The following is a 19654-nucleotide window of genomic DNA, read 5'->3' as shown; positions in this document are numbered from 1 at the left end:
CCTCATCCTAGCCCCTCTCGCTCTCTCTCTCCCTCATAAATGAAAGATGGAGTTGAGCAGTGATGGTCTCAGTGCATCATTAAGGTTGAGCTGCTCATGAATCCAGCAGGTCTCTGGCCCTCACGTTCACTGCATGCTTTTGTTCTTTTCTCTAATATCTGTCTAGCTGCTTTCTCTGCTCCCAGGTCTTGAGCTTTATTTAACATTGCAGTGTGTCTTTTCTGTGAGACTTTATTTTTGGGTAAGACTTTATTTCAGTAGTCCACTTGAGACATTCTACTGACTTTAATTAACTGCAACTGCAAGTCAACTTCCTCTTATTAGATTATTAGTAAACTCTTTGTTTAAAATATACTAACACTTTATTTTGATTATCCCAACCTGTTCTCACTGCAACTCGTACATATTTTAGGAGGTGGCTAATTCGTACGAATTCGTATGACCATATTTGTACAAATTCATACGATTTTTTCCAAAATCGTACGTATTTTACGAGTTGCACAACTCCTACACCTAACCCCAGCCCTGAACATAACCAACACTGGGGTTTAGACAAATCGTATAAAATCGTGAGTGAGGTCGTACAAATTTGTACGAATTAGCCACCTCGTAAAATACGTACGAATTGGTCGTGAGATAGCATTGATTATCCTCAACAGACAATCTACTGACTATAAGTAACTTTGTAAGTTTGCCTTTGTAATGTTACTGTTTTTCTCGATTGCTAACACTCTATAACTGATTAATTTGGCCAAATTTCCTAAACAGTTCTTGAAACAAAGACACTCAAAACTTTTAACACATTTCACCACAGCACACACATTCCAATTTGCTCAGTGTTTTCTGCAAATCTCTACACAAAAACACCATTATTTTGCACAAGTTTAACCATGTTCTCATTCAGAAAACACTAACACACAATGTAAAAAATTACTCAAACAGCCCACATTCAGTAGCTAGACTGATGACACACAGGTCAGAATCTTAGGATGATATGCACAGGCACACAAATTATTATATGTTTTGGAAAAATGAATCCTGCTAGGGGGAGACAAAGAGGAATAGGAGGGGAAAATAAAAACGAAGGAGATGAGGTCAAAGATCATTTGTTCATGATGAATTACAAAGCACTATAGTTGACTATGTTCTTCTGCATGGACTGACCATGAGGGAAGTTGGCCAACAGGCTCATCTACAAGGTTTCAATACTACTGACACATACAATATAATTACTGTACATAGAAGCAGTAATTCAGATTAAAGAACTTTTATTCACTTGAATTTGAATTAAAAGAATTTGAACTGATTTGTAGCCAAGTAGTCCTTACAGATACTCAATTTTTTCAGAACTGAGAGATGGTTGTCTAGGGGAGGCAGAGACGTCTTTTGTCAGAAAACTAAAACTGCTATAACAAATACTGTAAGGATACTGCTAATACTCTAATGCAAATTAGCAGAGGATGCTGATTGAATGAATGAATGAATGTATTTATTTACTGTGCTTATTTATTTATTTATAAATATAAATTGTATTTATATCTATAAAGTAACTGACAGTATATTCCAGTGTGTGTTCACTGTATGTTTACTTGTTTGGTCTTTGAACTTTTCTCTTGTAGTGCTTTTCATTTACTGTAAGATCTCTTTACAGTGGTGCAATGACAGTCAACTCTTCTTAAAGTTTATTTCTGAATTTTACTGTATATGCACCTGTCTATTTATACCACATACTGTAACAATCATCGTCTAGCAATAGTATTCCTATTTTCCAAAAGGAGGTTTTTGTAACAGTATTTTGGAAGTTTGCACAAGCTGGTGTGTTGTTTTGAGATTGTGTTTATAGTTGTGAGAAAATGGTGAATTGTTTCATGAACTGTGTGTTAGCAATCAAGAATTGTATTGAGTGTGTTAGTTGACGTAGTTGCAAATATATTTATAGTTAGTAGAATTTCTAAAGTGGACTATTGAATTAAATTGCAACACATAACAATTTTTACATTAAATAGCTATTTAAAGAGCTACTAATTTAATGTATTCTGGTTAATTTAGTAATGTAAAATAATATTTTAAATTTTTACAAACAGGCTAAAATGAACATGCACCTCTTGAATTTTCACTTTTAGCCTACTGTTTTACACTGCTCTGAGTCTGCAGGAGTTCTGTCTTGTGACGTTCTTGTCTTTCTGTGTGGGAACATTTTGCTGTCTCCTGAATTGAAGAGGAGTAGAAAAGAGAAAACTGAGAATCACATACGTAAGAATGGTAGAAAAAGCCATGAGAGGTGATGAGTTTGCTAATTGATTTTGTGTAAAAGGAGAATACCAAGTACTGATCCCTGTGGAACACCATTGGATAACAGGTGGGTAGTTGAAGTCAGTCCACTGTATAAAATCTGTTTGGTTCTGTTCTGGAAGTAGGACTTCAATCCCTGTGAGCAGTCATCCTGTTATGTCCAGTTCACTTAAAAAAAAAAGTTTGTGAATGGATCACTATTTACAACAGACAACCTGTGTGAGTAGAGGAACCATATAAAATATGAACAATTCTGCAGACTGAGCTATGTGTTCCCCGCAGGAGTTGTTTCCCAAAAATGTTCTTCTTCACTTTCATACTTTCTCTTTCCTTCGTGTTCAGCGAGGCCTTTAAGGGCCTGGTTCATCAAAACTCTGTCACACAGCCATTCTTGCATCACATCCAAACTGTAACACTCTAAGCGAAATCAATCAGTTGTTTTACTTCAGAGCAAAATCTATCACTCAGATCACTGTAATATACATTTGTCACGCAGCGAACTCTTTCAGAGCAATCAGTGAAGAGAATCTCACACTGCCTTCTTCGCCTCGGGAATAAACTTCCCTTACTTGAGAAACTTGAATTAATAATTGCATGAAATTCCTGATCTTGTGGATTCTGGTCCAAAATGAGTAGATTTGACCCACGAAGATGTGTCAAACAATAGTAAATTTGACCACATATTGAGCCATTAAATTAGTGTGAAATGGAAAAGCAGGAGTTGGTTGCAGGATGCTTTGGGAAATTGCTGTCGTTCACCTTTTCCAAAATTTAGTTCCAATTTAAATCCACTTTAACCAGCTATGCAACGACTTTACTAGAAACATATAGGCTGGTCTGTTGGGGCAGGTTTGAGCTAAATTCTACAGGACAGTGGTCCTCCAGGAGCAAAATTAGACCCAACTGAGTTACGTAATCAGGTGACAACTGTATTAAGCTACAGTTTGTGTGTGGCCCTGTTGAAGCCAAAACCCGTGAAGAAAGTAGATGCATCTTTACCATTTACAGCAATCAGGACTCTTATCAGCTGTTTTGTTCTTCATAGATTGAGCACAGTCAGAAAAAGTAAATAAATGTGGTAAAAACAAATGACTCTTGACTTCAGCAATGAGGAACAGCATGAGTTAAAATCACTTATAAAAACATAGCAGTATAGGTGATGTAAATACAAACTTGGCTTGATTCATTACGTGCAACTTTAACTGCATTACATATAACTCAGTGCCAGAAAACACAACTCTAAAGTCTTTTATACCGATACCTTTCCAACTGCTCATAACTTACAATTAAAAAAAGGACTACAGGTAAAAACGTTTTGACCAAATGGAAATCCATGCTGGTCCAAGCAGGTTTAAACTGATCCATGCAGATTTGGTACTGGTCTAGCCAGCGAACCGGCATGGGCATCTTGTTAAATATTACATTTTTGAACAAACTCTATGACCGAGAGAGATTTGCTGGTTAAGCTATAGTTACAAACCCACACCAGCATCCAAAACAAATCTGCTGGTGACCACGCTGGTCTTTTCAATAGAAAAGCGTGTGGTGTATTCATTTACAGGTAATTAGCACGAGTATAACAGTTTGCCATTTGCCTGTGATATTTTTAAAAATAAATTTATGGTAAAATTGATTAATTCAAAATTCATAGTTCATTCATTCAAAGTAGAGGTGACAGTTGCTGACAGAGAAGTACATGTAACAGAGTTTGTGTGTCCCTCTCTACAGAACACAAGACAGAGAAACACAAGCTCTACAAGAGAAGATGACGTTGTGCAGAAAATTATAATAATTAAAAAAAAAAATGGTGCTGTGGTTCGTGTAGGCTGGAGGGAAGGTTCGTTTCACCCGTGCACACAAACATTATCATGCACATATTCACACAACCACACACACACAAAGTGAGGAAATTCTAATTAATGTGTTAATGACAACTGGACCTGTGCTTAGCTAGGGGAGTGTGTAATAAATTGTGATAATAAAAATGCATCACTGAACCCTTCTAAGGGTTTATTTAATGTAGTTACAAAAATGCCAGCAGCTGATGTGGACCAGAGAGCTTCCCCGTACACTTTATTTTCAACATCAGACCTCACACTGGGCACAGTACTACTCTCTCTCTCTCTCTCTCTCTCTCTCTCTCTCTCTTCTCTGTCTCTTTCTCTCTCTCTCTCTCTCTCTTCTCTGTCTCTTTCTCTCTCTCTCTCTCTCTCTCTCTCTCTTCTCTGTCTCTTTCTCTCTCTCTCGGTTTCTGTTTCAATTAATATTTAGTTCCAGGTGGAAGGTGAGTTTATAGTTTTGGTTAATTATATAAATTTAGGGCTGTTACTTCAATATTACACTTGCATTTTTGCTGTTTTGCAGTAAAATATCTAAACATAATCAGAAATATTCAGCCTAGAAGCATTTTATTTTATTTTTTATTGTGTGTGTGTGTGTGTGTGTGTGTGTGTGTGTGTGTGTGTGTGTGTGTGTGTGTGTGTGTGTGTGTGTGTGTGTGTGAGACATGACTTCCTTTCCCGGTGCTATTGCTGATTATTATGATTTCTGTGGCATGTCTTTGACAGAACACATGGGTTCATGGGAAACTGAACTCTCTAAATGCTATATGCTGAGGATGAGAGGATCTGGGCTGGTAGTCAGAGTATCCAATATGATGAACTTCATCAACGCCATTATTAGCATGTTGAAGTGGCTGAATCCTGATAAATTACTGAGTGCACTGAAGGGCACTGAGGGTTAAAGGTGCTGAGTTCTGTACTCCTTCAGTTTGAACATGAATCATTAGCAGCAGCTGAACTAAAGCTGTACAGTACCGAGAGGAACGTCTGGAAACTTTCTCGTCTTTGATGTGGTACAAAGCCTCTTCTGTGCAGAGCAAACCCCTCATATACACACACAAAGGCTATGGAAAACTAGCACACAATATGCACTAAATGTAACACAGTATACAGCAATAATATCTCAATATAATAAAAACATTCAGTTGGTAGTAGTATGCTACAGCACATTGTAGTTACGTAGTCACCTTGTATGTTTACTTCAGTGTTTTACAAATCATTTTTAATCCAAAAAATGGTAAAAACAAATTTGATGATCTGAGAATATTATGAGCCAAATTATAAGATTAAAAAAATGTCATTTTTGTTTAATGTCTCTCTGAAAATGTAAGGTTAACTCAAGAGTATGGGTTGTGGGATACAGTATCCCATGCATACTCTAGCAGACTACTGTATATTTTGGCAAATGCAATTCCATGCATATGAAAATTTTTAAATAAACAAATAAAACAGCAGTTGAAATAATATGCAAATTATTACATAAATGGTAATAATAACATGGTAAATGCCATTCCAAACATAGCCAACAGATCTACAATCTTGGCCTTTGGATTCCCAGCAGTAATACAACAAAGCCAGCAGCAAGATCTGCAATATTAGATTTTAAGCTTATAAAGGTGTCTCAGATTAAGCACGATACCCTCACAAAGAAAAGTGAGTACAAATGTAGCAGCTGGTCTCCAGATAAATCTGAAAGGAGAAGCGAGTTAGACGGGAGCCAGACACTGACAGGTCTGAGCACGTCAAATACTCCTGAAGCACTTGGAAAACAGACTTCTGGTGTTAATGGTAGAGGAATTGTAAGAAAGAACATCACTCTAATGAAACTTAAGAACATTGCCCAAACATCAGTCATATCTAAGTAGATTTTTAGTGGTGAAGTAACTAAACTAAGAAGTTAGTGGTGCTTGCCTGTACAAAAATCAGTGCCATAATGCTAAGGTGTTTGCCAAGGCATCGCTACACATTTTCTTACAGTGTTCTGCAGCGATTTTTATCACATCTTATATGGTTGCTAGAGTGTTCTGGTTGGTGGTGAATCAAAAGACCAAAAAATAAAATAAAATAAAACAATTATTTCTCAGTAGACATTGGACAGCTGCGGTCATATGAGCCTGCCTGTTTAAAATGAAATTATTTTATTTAAAAATGTCATGAGTATGAACTGATCTCTGTGTATTTTATTAGTTATGTTAAATAATGAAATGACCAAAGTGCAAGTACGTCATACTAAATCACCATATTCCCAGTTTCAGTCTCTGCAGCTAACCTAGCCAATATCGGGATGTGTTGAGACATTTTAGTTTGTTGACTGGGGATGGCCAGTCACTCTCTGGTTATCCTCAGTCAAGTCAGGCACCATGTCGCCTGGTTCTCAGAGTACCGGGTTCAAGCCTTGCCTACAGGCAGACTGTTGCAAAGGCTGAACATGCACTGTGACACCACTTAACCCTCAAGCTTCATCCAGGTCGTCTTGCCACAACATTGCCCTCTATGTGACACTGGACAGCAGCTCTGAGAGCACAAAGCCAGCCTGTAGCCTGCAGCTTTCTCACACACAGTTCAATCAACAGTCCTTCATTTCAGCTGAGGAACTGTGAACTCATTAGGCCTTCGGTGACCAGCGCCTCACCCTGCTGGGGTCACTATCTGGACCAGACACCGGGGTCAAAGCAAGGATCCACTCTGGGATGGATGGCTTAGGTCATTGTGTGGGCCACAGATGAACAAAACTGACGAGAGAAGCTGAGGACAAGAGGAGCTTATGATGGACGGAAATTAGATAAATTGTGTTTATGTAATAAATCACGCAGGAATAACATGGCAATGATGAAACTCTCATACACAGCACTAAGGAGCTTATTCTAAAACACTGAGTCCGACTTAGATTTGGGGTTTTCAGGTTTTGCAAAAAACTAAATTATGTTTAGAACCATATACCAGCTTTCTACAATGAACACATCAAAGAAATAACTACTTGCTTGATATTACTTTCACATAATCTGCACTTTTTAGCCAGATTAAGTATATATACCAATAAGTACCAGATATTATAGTCAACAGTAAACCTACTGCATTCAGGTCTGTTTTCTATATTTATATAACCATTTAAAGAAAATTGCACATCAGCTGAGACTTTTTTATTATTTATTTATTTTTTACATTCACTCATTATTACTCAGAAGTTATTAATCAGATCAAATATTGTTTGAATTGAAATATGTTAAAGAAAAAAAAAGACTGTTTTATAAGCTCATGTTCAACTGGGTCAAAACTGACCCGGGAATGCAACAGCAGTATTGGGTCCAAGACCACCTTATTGAGTTTGACTTGTGTCCAAGTCCTTAATTAACTGAGTTTGAGTGGTAGATGTTTATATGTTAATTTTATATTGTTACTTCTGTTTATTTAATGTTATACATGATGTGTATTTGACTGTAATCTGAGTCTGAAAAAGCCTGAGTCCATGTCAGGTTTGAGCACAAATCCATCCAAGTGCGTCCGAGTCCGAATTCATTTTTAACTCCAGTTGAGTTCAATTACGACAACTCTGTGCAATAGGTGTCTACAGTTTTTAGCATTAGTAAAGTTATAGCAAATATTCTGGTGCAGCTTCACAAAAAAAAACATGTATCAAACTACATAAAATCATGGCAGCAGTCCACTATTAGAGAAAATAAACCAGCAATGCTTGTTGAAATATTTTATTACAAACAGACATGTTTCAGCACACAAACTGGTTTTTAAGAAAATGTATGATTTTTTTTTTAAAGGTCCAGTTCTCACTATTAACTATTGCCTCAATGAACTCCTAATTACTGATTATTAATAGTTAGTAGAGTAGTTATTAAGTATGGGGTAGAATAAGGGATCTAAAATATGGTCATCCAGAATAAGGCATTAATATGTGCTTTATAAGTTTTAATAAACAGTGAATATGCTATTAATATGCATGCAAATAGCTTATCGTGAGAACTGCTCCCTAACCTGAAGTGTTACTGAAATTTTTGGTTAACACTTTATTTTAAGTTGTCCTTGTTACACATGTTAAATGTATTTACTATTATAATAAAAAATATATATATTATGCCTAATTATATGCGGGTAACCCTAAACCAAACCCTAATCCTAACCCCCTAACCATATGGTAAGTACTTGTAGTTAAATAATATTACTCAGTATTTAAATGTATAATTACACTATATTAAGGACACCTTAAAATGACGTTGTTGTTTTTTGTTGTTGTTGTTGTTTTTTGTATGCAAACTAAGTCAGAGCCATTGAATGTTCATGTCTAGAGCTTATGTGAGCTGGTAAACCAAGCTGATATCCAGCTCTTCTTCAGTTTTCTGCCCACTTACTAAAAATAGAATTGCTGTCAAACACATTACAAAAGTACAAAAATAACTTGTTTCATAGGTCATACCTTTCTTATTTTTTCCTGATAGTTACAAGCAATACACATTGAGAATTGAATGTATATATGAGGTGTAATTTTACATGAGAAAGGAAAGCTATTTTTTTTTCATCTTAGTTCCCATGATACTGCAACAATTATTCCCTGCCTGCTTGGTGGTTGTGTTGTTTTAGTTGAGAATGTTTGTTATCCTCTCTCCTGCTCTCTCTCTCTTTCTCTGGCGAACAGTATTAATCATAATAGAGAGTGTTATTTATTACCTGCCAGTCCAGAAATGATCGTTTTGGCACCGCTGGGCAGGACAACCAAACGCACCAAATTAAATAAAACATTTAACCACATACACACACATGCACAAACACGTGAACACACCCGGTTTCACGCCACACAACAAACAAACAACCACACACACTCTACCCAAGTTCACATATATTCCTTCTGTGTTCATCCCCAGCTTTTTTCTCTAATTCCTCTGATTAATGGGATTTAAAGTCACGTTTAGTAGTACATGACTAAAATGAGTTTTGATGTCCTATATAATGTGTCTGTTTACATAGATTTGGTCATTTATTTTCTTCAAGCTGTGCTATCAGAATATGTATGTTGGTGCAGTACACTAAAAATGAAAGGGAATTATACAGTAGGGTCCAAAAGTCAGAGACCGCTTCTGGTATGGACAATATGGTCTTGGACTAAGACTACAACACTATATCATACACATGGTCCTTAAGCTTTAGGCTGAAGAAAAGTCTGTCATTGCACTTGTGTCCCTTTCAGGAAAAAGAGAAGGATGGAGGGAGAGAGAGAGAAAAAAGAGAGGCAGTGGAGTGACCTTAATGTAAAACTGTAGTTAATCACACCGCAGCCAGATCAATAGAGAGTCCTGGGTGGCCGTCCGTGGGGCCGTTAGCAAACGCAGTCTAGCAGGGAAGGAGAACTTCTTTGATAACCTCTAGAAATACACAACATTTTTTCTTACCGACCAGTTTTCTATAGGTTTGTATTTGTGGGTTCAGCAGAAGAAGGTTTGTTTTGGTGGCTGAATCCACTGTTTTAGCAGATGGAGGTCAGCTGTGATACACATTCTTGGACACAGATTGTGAGATTGATTTGTGGTACAGTGCGTCAGCAGGGATTAATGAAGTGCTACAGCTTGGCACACAGATGCTGTCTTGAGATCTCTCTCACTTCGGGACCGTTCATTCAAAACAGGTCCTTGTTCATCTCTAGACTATTCAGAGGCAGGAATAACGCAGCCTGTCCACTGAGATGCCTCCTTTGGAGAATCTGATACATTCATATTATGGTGTTTCATAAGTCAAGCCATTTTCTTAAAGGAATACTTCACCCGAAAATAAAATTTTGTCAGCATTTACTCACCCTCATGTTGTTCCAGACCCATAAGGCTTTCTTTCATCTTCGGAACACAAATGGAGATATTGGAATGAAATCCAGGGGAACTTTTCCATATGAATTAAACGGTTTAGCCCAAATTTTGTGAAGTGATTTGTTCGCTATATATATATAGAAGAAAATATTTAATTTAGCCTTTTATTCACAAACCATGCAGAATCAACACACACACCAGTTATTAAGCACTTTCAGAAAAAAGGTACAAAAGATGTCACTGGGGAGGTACCTTTTGTACCTTTTAAGGAACTAATATGTACACTTTAGGTACTTATAAGTATCTTTGATGTACCAATATGGACTCTTTAGGTACAAAGTTGCGCCCCAGTGACAACTTTTGGACCTTTTTTCTGAGAGTGTGAGGTTCATTCCCATGCGTAACGCAGTACGTTTGAGCTTTTACAAGAGCTAATGAGATTTGTTCTCTCACATCAAGCATTTATGGTTAAGCTTCTGTTTATGTTCGCTGATCCTTGTAAATATGTGAATAAATGCCTAAATTAAGTCTTTTCAGAAAATATAAACTAAACCGTCCAGTTCTTGTGGATATGTATTACATCTCTTCATGAAGGTTTTGAAGTGTCAAAGTGGTAGTTGCATAGACTGTCAATGGAGGGACAGAAATCTCTTAGATTTGATAAAAAATATCTTATTTTGTGTTTTTAAGATGAATGAAAGTCTTATGAAGGTGAGTAAATGATGACAGAATGTTTAATTTTTTGCTTGAATTGATTTTTAAAACTGTATATTCATACAAAAGCATATAACTATTCAAGCAATGACTGACCACTGGCAATGGATCTTTATGGCTGTGATGATGAGGCTCGATAGACTGCATGCTACTCATATTACAACAAAACATTTGTTTTACCTGTAGTTTTAAGACAGGTGACAGTATAATTTAAGTTGCATTCGTTTATATTGGTCCAAATGATTCTGAATGACTGAATGAATGAATGAATGAATTAATTAATTAAGCATGGTCTAGTACAGAACTTCTAAAAGATATCCCACTTATGTGTGTTAGACACTGAGAAAGAGGGGATGAGAAAGAAAGAGAGAAAGGATGAATGAATGGTAGAGACAGAGTATCAGAGCCAGAGAATGAGTGCAATTGCACCAAACAAAGCTACTCAGTTTGAGGCAGTAGCAAAATGCTGAAAGAAATCCATTGTGCTAGCTCTGTTTCAGCTCTGACAGAAATTAAGTTGTGTCCAGAGACTTTTTATATAGCAGCACAGTCTGAGACAATATTGCCAGTGGCTCAGAGTCGGCTGTCTAACGCACAGATCTCTCTGCGTTTGCAAAAGCAGATCACAATCCTCATTCCTCGTTGACTAAAAAAAAAAAAATGTACAACTCTCATTTATCTTAGACATAAAGTTTCCCGAAGGACCGAAACCTGGAAATACTTATAACTTGATTTCCTTTTCCACCAATGGTTATTATGATGAAAGATTGTATACTTATTAACATACGTTCAGTCCAATTGTTTGTTGGTTGAACCATGAAGGTTTAGATTTAATTAGTATTTAATCTATATTATGTTTGCTTTATGACTTTGTTAGATTAGCCTTTCTCTTTCATTTCAAGTCCTTCGTCAGTGTGTATGTCTCTCGACTCTCGCTGGAATGGTTTGTGTTTCATGAGGTCTAGTTGATTCAAATCAACTACATTATAATGTGCTTATAGTTGTTCCTCCACACAGGAAATTATATACTGCTGTTTTTATGTATTTAAAAACATCTCTGATCTAGAACTGCAGGCCTTGCTCATTATGAGCACTTTTTTTTTTGCTGTAAACATAATAATAGGGTCGTGCATGTGCATTGCACATGTACAGGTAGATGTGAGGTCAGGCCTGATTCTCTCTTGTATTGAATAAATTGGAGCGGCTGTGCTGAAAACTCACACAGCAGTGTAAACACACAAAGACACACTGATGTAATCAGCACTGACAGTGGAGGCTCACAGATCAGAGACTGAAGCGAGAGAAGAGTGATGATAGTGGGAATGGAGTTTATAGCTTTATATTAAAATAGCACAGAGACGTGGTGGAGCAGACGGAGCGACCACAGAATAAGACTGATTATCCTGAGACAGATAGAGTGAGTCTGTGGGAGGCAGGCTGAGGCACGTAAGTTGTGCAGTGTTGAGAGCGTTGCATTGTGTTGTGGAGTGTGGTGATACGTTGTGCCGTGGTGTAATGTGTTGTGCTCTGTTGCTCTGAGATGTGCTGCTATGTGATGAGTTGTACTGTGTTGCCCTGTAGTGTGATGTATTGCACTCTGCTGTTATGTAATGTGATTTGTGTATTATTATTTGTCTGTGGTGTACGGTGGTGTACTGCGTCCTATGTTATTCTGTGATGTGTTGCACTGTTATGTGATGTGATGTGCTGTGCTGTTATGCGATGTGACTTGTGTTATTATATTTGTCTGTTGTGTACGCTGTGTATGCTGCTGTGCTTTATGTGTATTTACTGTGATGTGATGTGTTGTCATGTGATGTGATGTTTTGTCATTTATTATATTTGTCTGTGGTGTATGATGGTATACTGTAAAGTGACGAAAGTGACGTGACATTCAGCCAAGTATGGTGACCCATACTCAGAATTTGTGCTCTGCATTTAACCCATCCGAAATGCACACACACAGAGCAGTGAACACACACACACACACTGTGAGCACACACCCGGAGCAGTGGGCAGCCATTTATGCTGCGGCGCCCGGGGAGCAGTTGGGGGTTCAATGCCTTGCTCAAGGGTATCTAAGTCGTGGTATTGAAGGTGGAGAGAGAACTGTACATGCTGTTGTTATGCTTTACTGTACTATATGCTGGGATGTAATGTATTGTGCCAAGCCCTATCATGTTGGGATATTTTGTGATGTGATGTGCTGTTTTAATATATTTGTCTGTTATGTATACTGTACTATGCTGGGATGTGTTGTGCTACTGTATAACGTAACAAATTAAGGTTACTAAATAGGTGATTATAACATTAGTTGAAGGTTACAAAAAATGTTTCTTAAAACTTTTCTTTCTTTGAAGGTTCATTTGTAATTTTCTAAGAATGTTAAAATGTACAGTTTTCTTGTTGTGATTCTAACATTGTTTGGTTCCATAACATTATTTTGACTCAGAATCAATGTTTATTTATAAGATTCTAAGAATGTTGTCTCTCGGTGTTATGAGAATAGTTAAGCACAAATAACAACGGGAGTACGTTCTGAGAATGTCATCATTATAAGAATGTTTATCAAATATTAATAATGCTATAAGAATGTTCCATATACTTTAATATAAGAATAACCTCTAAAAAAACTATAGTTGTAAAAAATCTGTTAGTTGTGATTTGTTGCTCTGTGATATGAGGTGTTGCACTATGTTGTCATGCTGTTATGTGATGTGATGTGATGTGCTTTTGTGATGTGATGTGTTTTATTATATTTGTCTGTGGTGGATGTTATGCTGGTATGCTGTGTTATGCTTTGTTGCCCTGTGTTGTCATTTGCTGATATGTGATGTGATGTGCTGTGATGAGTTGTGCAGTGCTTTTGTTACCCTGTGATGTGATGAATTGTACTGTATTGCCCAGTATTGTACTGTGGTGTGGTGTGTGCTTTTAGTTCATAATTCATCCTGAATCTCTGCTTCTGACCACAATTCATTTCTTAAATAAACATGTTCTGTGAGCAGCTAAAGTCTTCTAATCCAGTATATTGTTTTCCAGATTCCAGGTTTAGAAAACATACCAGAACACATTTAAGATAGCGAATGCATTTTTTCTAAACAAATATTTTGCTATTGTACTATTGCTAACACGCTATGCTATAGATAATTATTTTCTTTTTTTATGCTGTGTTTCACATGCACCATGTATTCTTGGCATTCTCTGAAGTACAATATAATTACTCGTTACATGGTATATTTCGGAGTACCACAGTATTTTTATCTCAAAGCGTCACTGTAATGCAATAGTAGCCTCCTTTTTTGTATGATGTTTATTTAGGACTCCAAAGTTATGCATTTAAACAGTGGGTAATATCATTGAATGTTTCAGCATCAGTGTGTGTTCCCACGGCTATGGCGATGTGTTAAATGGACTGAATTGTGTAATTGTGTGTGTAGGTCCAGGGGCGTCTTTAACGGTGCTCCCGAGCTCTTTCTGTACACACCTCATTGCTTTACTGGTTCCCAGTCGGCATGATTTGCCTAATATTCCTCTTATGAAATGTTTAAAACCACATCCACACCCACACTTAACCTGGAATCTTTTTAAGACACTCACCATATTTAAGCTTTTTTCTCATTTAGCATAAACAAGTGTGCTACCACCATGCCTGGCGACCGGCGCTAGCAAGGTGGAACCATGACACTCAGGGGACCAAACAGATGGCGAAACACACACAAACACACACTCTACTGGTCATAGGAGCCCTCACACAGTCAGACATATTGTTCTTCGATGCATAGGAGCGGGACAATACTAAACCGAACAGAATGTGTCAGTCGTGTAAGTGCACTGCTCCTCCCCCCGTCTGAAAACAATACAGATGGTTCTAGATGTTGATTAAAGGCACACATATAAAATGTAAATGTTTGCACTATTGTATGTGTCCTCTGCTGTTGTGTGGAAATGCGGGTCAGACACCTTAAAGGCAGCGTGGTGCTGAGCAGGAGGGACAAGGATCAGCCAGGGGACAGCAAATGTATTCAGATTATACGTACTGCTGCTCAGGACGCATCCCAAAATCTCCCTGTTTGATTTTAGCTCATTTATCATTATTCTCTTTGGCAAGCACAATGTCATCCGCTCCCAGAAGAATTATAGGATTGCACTGCAGAAGACAAACAATTTACTGGCACTTTGCCTCACTGAACAACACTGTCTGCCTGCCAGCTCCCATCCATTTCACTGTTCGCACCATACGTCACAACACAAAACGCACACACATACACTGTTTGAACGGGCACCAACAAACTTGACGCACACTGAAACGAACAAGCATGTTGTACGCAGACACATATATGTGTACACAGTACAGACTTGACTCAACATATGATTCAAGCAAAGCATTTGTAACGAACACCATCTGGAATCACATTTAGCGGTTCCTGCTAACATGCTAAAGGTCATGCTTTTCGCTTTCTTTCAAAGATGAGTATTCTGGTTGTTGTTTTTTACACTGAAATGTTGCCGTGTGATGCTCAGATTTCTCATATTGCAGTTTAATATAGACCTCATGTAGCACCGCCCCACAGCCTGAAGTTCAAGTCTTCTGAATTTATGATTGAACCACTCGTTAACTTTTAATAACTATATAAGAACTGAATTCACTTTACCGGCTGCTGTAGAATTCGGCCTAAAGCAAAAATAGTGTGCAAAGACAAAATTCTTAAAAAAACAAACAAAAATAGAAACCATCACAGATATTATAATGGTTTCCACTACAAAGACCATTACAGACATTACAAAACATCTTCACCATTAAAACCATTAGAAAATGGTTTCCTGTAGTGCATTTTGGGACATTAGGATTCAATGGTTTTAACAAGCCACCAACAGAAGGCCACCAGTTACCAGTCTAATAGGCATCATCACAGTTTCCATTAAAACCAGTACAATTCCCATGATAACCAGTAAAACCATTACAAATTCTGTGATGGTTTCTATTGTGTGTATGTGTGGGGTTTTTTCAGCAGGAATCGCTCTATAATTTTCATTTGGTAAGGGCAGAAATTATAATTCATCCCTTTGGGTGTGGGAAGCATGGAATTTCAAGGAAAACAGAAAGTGTGCAGATGGGAGAAAAGGAAAGAAACACAAATGGTGGGCTTGGCGGCATTTTCTACTGAAAACTCCCTGTTGGTTTCTGCCGCAAATGAGCTGTGAGGAGCTGCCGTGGGCCTCAGCGGAACGAGTGGAGCGGTAGCAGAGGACAGGAAGGAGGGGTGAGGTGGAGGGAGGGAGGGGGTGTGGGCTGGAAGCAGCCTGACAGCACAGGCCCCCCCCCCCAGTGTCCCGTGCTCACTCTGTCCCCCTCAGCCACTGCATTCTCCAGACATTTACATTATTCAAAGATAAATGCATTGTCAATTCTGTGTCTCCACACACTAGATATGTGCGCTGCTCCACTCCCAGTACTGCCAAGGGTCTCTCACCCCTGCTGCCCACAAGACATGCTACAAATGAAATCAAATGGATACTGCTAGAGTGTAGAATAATTTAACCTCACAAAGGGTGTGCGTGCGGTTGCACTATGATTAAAATACAACGTACAAAAGCTCTGTGAATTTATCACTACAATGTCACTTAGAGTTTTTGCCCTAGATTGTGTAAGAAAAAGCCAGTGATTTTAGACTTGTGCTTCGATATATCTCCATGTCATTTCTTGTCATGTGTAAGCGAGGTTGTCCCTGTGAGAGAATGTGATATTGATTAAGTGCATTACTATGTTCTTGCCACTAACAGATAATAACCTGTTCAGTTCACCCTTCTCGTGCATACATTATGCATCAGCAAATTTGTATGATGACGTATGGTCATCCTTGCTACAGTCTGCACAAACACAATGATCACTCTCTTTTCCATGAAGATAAACCCCGTTTTTCAATATTATGACATATCACCCTAAATCTCCATTATCATCAAGTACTGTGTGTGTGTGTGTGTGCGTGTGTGTGTGTGTGTGTGTGTGTGTGTGTGTGTGTGTGTGTGTGTGTGTGTGAGAGAGACATATGTATCTATCCAGTGAGTCTTTGTATATGGGTCTGCAGAGAATCAGATTTCCTAATGAAGGCAATCTCAGAACACTCCTGAGATCCCCTGCAAACGACATGGGCTTTCATCAGCCTTCTTGTGTGATCATAACATGGACCATAATGGACCCAGTCTGCCCACCACTAATTACCCATCCGGCTCACACCGAGCTCCCCTTACACAACCCAGAGGACTCCTGACTGAGCAAGAGCTCTACGGAAAGAGACCAAGAGATACAGGAAAGTGTTATTGTAAATAAGTGTTGTACATACTTTCACAAACACTCTTGTGTGTGTGTGTATATATATATATATATATATATAATTAATTAATATTAAGATAATCACAAATGATTCAACAAGTATAAACAAATATGAACAAAATGTAAAAGAATAAAAAAAAATACAGCAAAAAGTATACACAAAAAACTAGTATAAAAAACTGTAAAAAATTAAACACTACAAACACTACTATATTCATAAGCAACTTTAAAGAGATATGTCTTTAGCCGCCTTTAAAAAAATATTAATACTAGTGGACTCTCTCACTTCACAATGTAAATCATGTTAGAAATTACAATTTCTACCAATAAGGACTATCCCTAAACACGACCAATGTTATGGGCATAAGTTGATCGTACGAAAACATACGAATGAGATTGTACTAATTCACATGAATGGCCACCAATTTGCCAAATGTACAGTAGTTATGATTTGCAATGAGCCTGTTGTTTACCACTACTTACAGTGCATCAGCATTACCAACGCTATCTCCTGACCAACTCGTACGTATTTTAAGAGGTGGCTAATTCATACAAATTTGTACGACCTCACTCATATGACTTTATACAATTTGTCTAGACCTCAGTGACGGGTCGGTTTAGGAAAAGTGGCTGATGTAATGCAGTGGAGTGGAGCGTGGAGCTGTGCATGAATATAACAGGATGTGTGTGCTCTGTAGTCACCTGTGGAAGTGAGTATGATAAAGATCTTTTCTGTGCTCAGGTAACCATTCAGAATAGATCTTACATAGGTGTCTCTCGCTCTTGATAAGATGTTTAATTACCCATTTTTAAGCTTCCTTTTTAAATAGAAAGACTGTGACGTTTAAAACCCAAACCCATGAACAAAGCTGTCCGCCAGCCATTTTTCATATTTAATAGTGGGAGGCCATTTTACAGAAATAACGTGTCTGGGATTACAAATGAAAAGTAGAGAGATTCATTCTTTATCATGCAGACAGATTAAATTCCAAACCCTGTTACTGTAATAGGTGCACTTGTAACTCCACATAAATTAGAGCATTAATTCAATCAGCCTCTGTTTTAAGCAAAATAACACACAGCTCAGAATCCAGAAGTGTAATCTATAGCGAAGCCAGGTTCATTTTCAAAAACAATCAATTTCTCTGCACGTCTGAGGGCTACGATGATGCTCTGTGGAACTCGGAGTGTCTGAATCTCTCATCGCAGAGCCAAATAAAAGATAAATGAAGATGTGTTTTATTCCGTCATAATTTCCCACTGAGAATTCCATAAAGGATGACATCCATATGGATTGAGGGTGGGGGTGGGGTGTGGTGTTTTTATGTGGAGTGGTAAAGTGCTCCTGTAATTTATGGCATCTTTCCTGTGTGATCTGTTTGTTTGTCAGGTTGGTGGAGGAGAAAGAAAGGACTGGCCTCTGAGAGAGAGAGAGAGAGAGAGAGAGAGAGAGAGAGAGAGAGAGAGAGAGAGAGAGAGCATTATGCTGGGTTAAATATCCTAATGATCAATATAAATCAAAATCATCAACTGCTGGTCAGTCAAATATACAGTATGCTGAAAATCTTGCACATCTGGAAAAAAAGAAGAAAAAAATGACTGTGATGCCACGTGAAAACATACACAAGAATTGTATTATATATATATATATATATATATATATATATATATATATATATATATATATATAATTAATATTAAGATAATCACAAATGATTAAGCAAGTATAAACAAATATGAACAAAATGTAGAAGAATAAAAAAAAAAAATAAAGCAAAAAGTATATATAAATATATATATAATTTGTGTGTTTGTGTGTGCAAATATGTAACTAGTATCTATTAGTCTTCATTAATTTCAGGTTTATGACAACTGTAGCTGTGCCTCAAATAGAGGCCATAATATAATGTGATGATGTATGGAGACCTGCTAACATTAACACGAGCCACACCACTCTTTTTCACTCTGTCGTTTTCTCATTCTAAAAAGAGAGAAATTGGTGGAAGGGCATTGCTCTACAACTAAACTTCAGGAATGTGCTTTTTCAGCAATGATTCAGACATGTTTGACCTTATATGCTGACTTTTAGGAAGAGCAAATATACTGTTCCCTGGAAAAGAACCAACTATACATGAGTCAAGCTATGCTGTTTAATCGGTCATACACACTGCTCTCAGAGTAGTATGTTTTGGCTGACAAGATCATGTCATGTCAAACTCAGGGCACAGAGGGGACAAAGAAGGATATGGTGCTCAGTAATGACAGTTCTTGGATTGTTTCTATTGAACTGATCTGTGTACAACCCTGTGTAACCCCCTCATTTTTCTTATTTTAATTGTTTGAGCTCACACCCAACATAAAATGTAATCAACTTTTTTATTTGAAAGAAGACCTGGCTTGTCATTTGTTAACATTTCCTGTAGGAATATTTCAGTCTCTCGAACTGGAATACAAAAGTGTTGCAGTCCTGAAATTAAGTCGCTGCATTTGCTCTGTAAAAAATCACTGCTGATAATAATATCAGTCTGGACACTTAACATGGATTGGTAGATATTATTGCAGTCAAACGATTAATTGCATAAAAAAATAAAAAGTTTTTGTTTACATAAGATATGTATGTGTGCTGTCTATATTTATTATTTATATATAAATACACACACATGCATGTA

The 19654-nt window shown here is 37.5% G+C and overlaps 1 protein-coding gene across 1 annotated transcript in view; it reads left to right on the top strand.

Moving 5' to 3' along the window:
- atp5mc3a (ATP synthase membrane subunit c locus 3a) overlaps positions 1-19654 on the top strand; it is a 330629-nt gene that overhangs the window by 22660 nt on the left and 288315 nt on the right. The window lies entirely within an intron of this gene.

Source organism: Carassius carassius, chromosome 19, assembly GCF_963082965.1.
Source record: "Carassius carassius chromosome 19, fCarCar2.1, whole genome shotgun sequence".
NCBI classification, from domain to species: Eukaryota; Metazoa; Chordata; class Actinopteri; order Cypriniformes; family Cyprinidae; genus Carassius; species Carassius carassius.
Note: the sequence above shows the minus strand (reverse complement) of the source record. Positions and strands in the feature narration are given on the sequence as shown.